Below are 7,098 nucleotides of genomic sequence, written 5' to 3' on the forward strand. Positions count from 1 at the left end.
GACAGCCTCTTCAACAAGGTGTGCTGGCAGAACTGGTTAAACACCTGCAGAAAACTAAAGTTGGATCCTTCTTTGTCACCTTGCACTAGAATTAACTCCAAATGGATCAAAGACCTGGAGGTAAAAGCTGACACCCTGAAAACTTTACAAGAAGGAATAGGAGATACACTAGGTCTCCTTGGCACAGGTCGAAACTTCCTTAATAAGGACCAAGAATCACAACAAATCAGAGAAAGGCTGGATAAGCGGGATTGCATTAAACTGCAGAGCTTTTGTATGGCAAAGGACATAGCTAGTAAATTAATTAGGAAGCCTACAGAGTGGGAGAAGATCTTCACCAACCAAACAACAGACAAGGGCTCATATCTAAAATATATCAACAACTCAAAAAATTGAATCACTCCAAGACTAATCTCAAAGTAACCATCCCATTAAAAATGGGCCAAAGACTTAAAGAGAGTCTTCTCAGAAGAAGAAACAAAAATGGCCTATAGACACATGAAGCAATGCTCAACATCTCTTGTCATAAAAGAAAGGCAAATCAAAACAACTCTAAGATTCCACCTCACTCCAGTTAGAATGGCCAGGATCAGGAAAACGAATAATAACAGATGCTGGATGGGATGTGGCCAGGAGGGATCACTACTACACTGTTGGTGGGAGTGCAAACTCATTCAACCACTATGGAAAGCAGTATGGCAGTGCCTCAAAAGGCTAAACATAGAACTCCCCTATGACCCAGCAATTCCACTACTTGGCATTTACCCAACCATCCAGAATCTAGGGCATACTAAACCCACTAGCACAACAATGTTCATTGCAGCATTATTTACCATAGCAAAGATATGGAACCAACCTAGATGTCCCTCAGTTGATGAGTGGATCAACAAGTTGTGGTATTTGTACACAATGGAATTCTATGCTGCTGTCAGAAAAAACGACATCGCCCCATTTGTTAGGAAATGGAAAGACTTAGAAAAAATCATATTAAGTGAAGTAAGCCAGACTCAAAGGAACTTAGGCGCAATGGTTTCCCTCATTTGTCATAATCAGTAGAAACCTTGGGCTCTACTAGTAGAGATCTGCAATAGAGCAAAACCTTGATACATAAGGCCATATAGTATGAAGCTAATTGAAAGGACCTCCAGGATATGGAAACAAAATCCATATAACGAATGATTGTTGTCCTTAATGTACTATGTCATCCCTCATGTCCTTTGCTGTCCCTTGGGTATCTCATATTGTTTCAGTACCTCACTTTGTTATCTGATATATTGAATTTATTTGTATTTGGTTATCTGAAACTTGATAGGGAAGGGGGGAAAACCAATATGGGGAGTGGGTGGTGGGTGGTGCGAGGGTAATGGGTACCAAGACATGTGAAAGGGTATCAATGTATATGAATTAATGCACCTTCTATCTGGCAAATATCATGTAACCCTTTTATTAGTTACAATAAATATATATATATAAAAAGAATATCCTCCTTGGCCTTTGGTTCTTGATATTTGGATAAATGCCAAGTAGTTGACTAAACGAAATGAACTCCAGGATATGGAAAGAAGAGGATTATCTTTGTGATTGTCATTTTTAATATGCTATTTCTTTTCTCTTTTTCCCCCTTATGGTTAATTTCATGCTATTACTGTATCTGACTTTGTTACCTGGTATATTTGTATATTCCTTTATTCATTTATTTGAAATAGGGAAGGGAAGGGGGAAAACAAGATGATTGGGAGGGATTGGGGGGGAAATGGGGACAAAAATGTAAGAAGGAGTATCAGTGTTCGAGAAGTAATGTACCCTATGAATGTAACTGTAACCCCTCTATACATTATCCCTACAATAAAATACAATTTATTTTTTAAATATATCCTCCTTTGATCTCAGTGTGTGAATGTTAATCACAATTTCTAAACTAGTCTTTCCCAGCAATAAAAACTTATTCAAGGCTAAGTTCCAGTAGTTCATGCATGTAATTGTAGTTACTTAGTGAGGCTGTGATCTAAGGATCATAGGCAGAAAGAAGTCCATGACACTTTCATCTCCAATAAAGTGTTCAGAGCCAGCTCAAGGGATAGAGTCCAGCCTTGAACAAAAGAAACTCAGGGATAGCTCTCAGGCCCTGAGTTCAAGGCCCAGGACCTAAACACACACACACACACACACACACACACACACTTATTCAAACAATATATTAATCATTATATTACAGTGTAAGAATACAGTATGAAAAGGTAGGAAATATCAGTCTCATAGTCTTTCATGGTAAAACATAATCCTACAGAAATTACATTTTTGTTGGCTCTTCTCGGGATTAGGTAAATATTCCAAAAATAGTGAATCCAAATATCCTAACTAGCAGTATACAGATTCTAGTTCAGAATTCTCTTAAGGTTAGTTCAGAACTTCCTGCCAGTGGATGACCATGTTGATGAATCATTGAGAGACTAAAAATGATCCCTTCCTCAAGAGGTTCATGAAAATCTTGGTATTGTGTCAAAAGTCTCTCTGACCAGCACCATGGCGGTGGGTGAGAACAAGTGCCTTATGAAATGTGGCCAAAAAGGAGCCAAGAAGAAAGTATTTGACCCATTTTCTAAGAAAGATTGGCATAATGTGAAAGCCCCGGCCATGTTCAATATAAGAAATATTGGGAAAATACTAGTCACGAGGACTCAAGGAACCAAAATCGCATCTGATGGCCTCAAGGGTGAAGTGAGCCTTGCTGATCTGCAGAATGATGAAGCTGCATTTAGAGAATTCAAGCTAAGTCTTTCCAACCTCTCTGCTGAGAAATCTGTGGTTATTCTGATTGGTTTTCATATTAAGTGAAGCAAGCCAGACTCAAAGTAACATAGGCTCAATGGTTTCCCTCATTTGTCATAATCAATAGAAACCTTCAGCTCTTCTAGCAGAGATTTACAATAGAGCAAATCTAAATACATAAGGCCATATAGGATGACACTAAATGAAAGGACCTCCAGGATATAGAAACAAAAGCCACATACCGAGTGATTGTTGTCCTTAATGTACTATGTTATCTCTCATCTCTTTTGCTGTCCCTTGGTTATCTCATATTGTTACAGTATTTCACCTTGGTATCTGATATATTGTATATATGTTTATTTGGTTATTTGAAATCAGATTGGAAAGGGGGGAAATAAGATGAGGGGTAGGGGTGTGGGGGAAATGGGGAGCAAAACATGAGAAAGAGTATCAATGTTTTGATGAAATGCACCTTCTATCTGGTGAATATAATGTAATCCGTCTATTAATTACAATAAAAATATATGAAAAAAAGAAAACTCAAGCTAATTACTGAGGACATTCAGGGCAAGAACTGCCTGACTAACTTCCATGGCATGAATCTCACCTGAGACAAAATGTGCTCCATGGTTAAAAAGTTTCAGACCATGTGGATGTCAAGACTACAGATGGTTATTTGCTTTGTTCTGTGTTGGCTTTACTAAAAAACACAACAATCAGATCTGCAAGACCTTGTATGCTCAGCATCAGCAGTTCTGCCAGATCTGGAAGTAGATGATGGAAATCATGACCCGAGAAGTGCAGACCAATGACTTGAAAGAAGTAGTTAATAAGTTGATTCCAGATAGCATTGGGGTAACATAGAAAAGGCTTGCCAGTCTATTTATCCACTTCAAGGTGTCTTCATTAGGAAAGTAAAAATGTTCAAGAAGCCCAAGTTTGAATTGGGAAAACTCATAGAGCTTCATGGTGAAGGTGGTAGTTCTGGAAAAGTTACTGGGGAGGAGATCGGAGCTAAAGTAGATTGAGCTGAGATACGAACTACCAGTTCAAGAATCTGTTTAAAATTCAGAGTTTTACTAATGACAAATAAAAGTTCTATTTGTGAAAAAAAGGATACCTGTAACACATCTTTGGGCACAGTTTCCAAATAGAAAAATAGGCCCATTCACATTAGCCAGACATTTTGAAGGGAATTAATAATGTTTTTATTAGCTAGAGATGAAAATATGTCTTCTGAAAAAGAAAAAAACCCTAAAGTATTCTTCCAAAAAATATCCAGCACTTATTAAGCTAAAGGCTTAGAGAAAGACATATTTTCTGGTGTCATAATAAATGATGTTACTGGCCTTATTTTATAAGTCAGTTGTTAAATACAATATAAAACATTCAGATCATATACAATGAAAATTAAATTTCATTGAAAACAAAGATAATCAATATTCCACATTCTAATTATTATAATGGACTGTCCCATAGCATATGCCCATGAACCTATTCATGACTATATTTAATATATCTATCTGGTGAAAATCTACAAATTGGTGTGATACTGCACATAGCTTCCAAGTGGTGTGCTGATGTCAGTACAGCATCAAATGAGCAAATGTTACCAATTAGGGCCTCTTGGTGTTTGAAAGTGGGTTTAAAAACAAATATTAGCACATCACTGAGTAGTCAGAGTATTTTGCTCTCTTCAGTAAACAATTTGAGGTGCTAGATTCTGTTTTCACTGTAGACTGGACTTATGGTGTCCAGAAACCAAGGAGTTGGGAGAAAGAGTGACCTATTCACAGGTATGTCTAATAACCTGTTCAAAACAGTCATGCCAGGCCTGAAGTTTGACTTCGTGGTAGAGTGCTTGCCTAGCATGCACAAAGGCCCAGGTTCGGTACAACATGCATAGAAAAAGCCTCAAGTTATGCCATGGCTCAAGTGGCAGAGCTCTAGCCTTAACAAAATTCAAAGGACAGTGCTCAAGCCCTATGTTTAAGCCCCAAAACTGGCAAAAAAAATAATCCTGCCCTTTTCTATCACCTTGGATTTTACTTAATTATTTCTGTGTATTAAGGGCATACATTGAAATAAAAACTTGAATTTACATTTGGTCATTTCAAATACTATGAATGTAAAATTAACCCTCCAAAATCAACGGCTTTTTTTTATATGCCAATGAGAAGAGTGAGGCAGAAATCAGGACAGAAACTCATTTTTCAATGCTGTCAAAGAAAATAAAATACATAGGAATTAACTTAACTAAGGATGTAAAGGACCTTTATGATGAAAACTTTAAAAACCAGAAAAAGAAAATCAAAGGAGAACTAAAGAAATGAAAAAATCTCCCATACTCCTGTATTAGCAATCCTGCAAAGGATTCAGTGCCATGCCCATCAATATCCCAGTGTCATTCTTTAAGGAAATAGAGGATGCAATCCAAAAATTCATATGGAATAATAAAAGACTACAAAGATCCAAAGAAAACCTTAGCAGAAAGAACATCACTGGAAGAATATCAGTACCAAACTTCAGACTCTATTACAGAACTATAGTAACCAAAACAGCTTGGCACTGGCACAAGAACAAGCCTGAGGACCAATAGAACAGAACTGAAGACCCAGAAATCAACCCACAAGACCTATGGCCACCTAATCTTTGAAAAAGAAGCCAAAAAATATAGGATGGAAGAAAGATAGCCTCTTCAAAAAGTGGTGCTGGAAGAATCAGTTAAGCAACTGTAGAAAACTGAAGCTGGATGGACTAAATTAACTCCAAAAACATCAAAGACTTTGAGGTAAAAGCAGATACCAGGAACACGTTACAAGAAGGAATAGGAGATACACTAGGTCTCCTTGGCACAGGTCAAAACTTTCTTAATAAAGACTCAGAAACACAAGAAATTAAAGAAGTTTGGACAAATGGGACTGCATGAAACTGCAGAGTTTCTGTATGGCAAGGGACATAGCTAGCAAGTTAAATAGAAAGCCCACAGAGGAGGAGAAGATCTTCACGAGCTATACAACAGACAAGGGCCTCATATCTAAAATATATCAACAAATAAAAAATGGAATCACTCTAAAACTAATCTCCAAAGAAACAGCCTTCCCATTAAAATGTTGGCTAAAGACTTAAAGAGAGACTTCTCTGAAGAAGAAATAAGAATGGCTTATAGACACATGAAGAAATGCTCAACATCTCTGGAGATACAAGAAATGAAAATTAAAACAACTTTGAGATTCCGCCTCACTCCAATTAGAATGCCATTATCAAGAAAGCTAATAACAGATTCTGGCAGGGATGTGCCAGGAGGGATCACTACTACACTGTTAGGGGAGTGTAAACTCATTCAACCACTATGAAAAGCAGTACGGTGGTTCCTGAAAAAACTAAACATAGAGCTCCTCTATGACCCAGCAATCCCACTCCTTGACATTTTTCCAAATGTCCAGAAATAAGGACATACTAAACTTACCAGCACAAGAATGTTCATTGAAGCATTATTTACCATAGCTAAAATATGGAACCCGCCCAGATGCCCCTTACTAGATGATTGGATCAACAAGATGTGGTGCTTAAACAAAATGGAATTATGCTGCCACCAGAAAGAAGGACATTGCCCCTTTTGGAAGGCAATGGAAAGACTTGGGAAAAAATCATATTAAGTGAAGTAAGCCAGACCCAAAGGAACCATGGCTTCATGGTTGGTTTCTCTGATATTTAATAATTACTACACATCTACAACTCTCCTAGCAGAGGATCACACAGCTCAAATTCTATGTACATATGGTCATACAGAATGAAATTAACAAAATGAACTTTAGGTTATGGAAACAAGAGGTTTATCTTCATGATTGTTGTTCTTAATGTACTATGTGAGGTTATTTCTTTGCTTCTTTTTTCCATTTATGGTTAATTTCATGTGTTTACTGTATCTGATTTTATTACCTGGTATTCTGCATATATACTTATTTGTTTATTTGAAGTAGGGAAATGAAGGAGGGAAGCAAGATCACTGGGATTGGAAGGGGAAGGAAAAGGGGGACAAAAACATAAAAAGGAGTATCAGTGTTTGAGAAGTAACATACCCACTACTTGATGTATGTAAATGCAATATCTCTATACATTATCCAACAATAAAATACAATAAAAAATCAAGGAAGAACTGTTCCTTCAAAAAATAAAAAACAAAAAATAAATATGAAGATGCAAAAAAAAATACTGTTCATGGTCTTGCCCAAAATACTATGTTAACCCTTTTCCAGCTGATTTGGAATCCAGGCAAAAAAAAAATCCTAAGAAACAGCAGTAATGTAGAAGTTGACAATGATGAAG

At 37.0% G+C, this 7,098-nt stretch overlaps 1 pseudogene; it reads left to right on the plus strand.

Annotated features, from left to right (window-relative positions):
- Positions 1-2,523: 2,523 nt before the first annotated feature.
- On the plus strand, positions 2,524-3,834 carry LOC150059970 (small ribosomal subunit protein eS1-like; annotated as a pseudogene).
- Positions 3,835-7,098: the final 3,264 nt, after the last annotated feature.

Source organism: Megascapheus bottae, chromosome 8, assembly GCF_031878675.1.
Source record: "Megascapheus bottae isolate mThoBot1 chromosome 8, mThoBot2.hap1, whole genome shotgun sequence".
Classification (NCBI taxonomy): domain Eukaryota; kingdom Metazoa; phylum Chordata; class Mammalia; order Rodentia; family Geomyidae; genus Megascapheus; species Megascapheus bottae.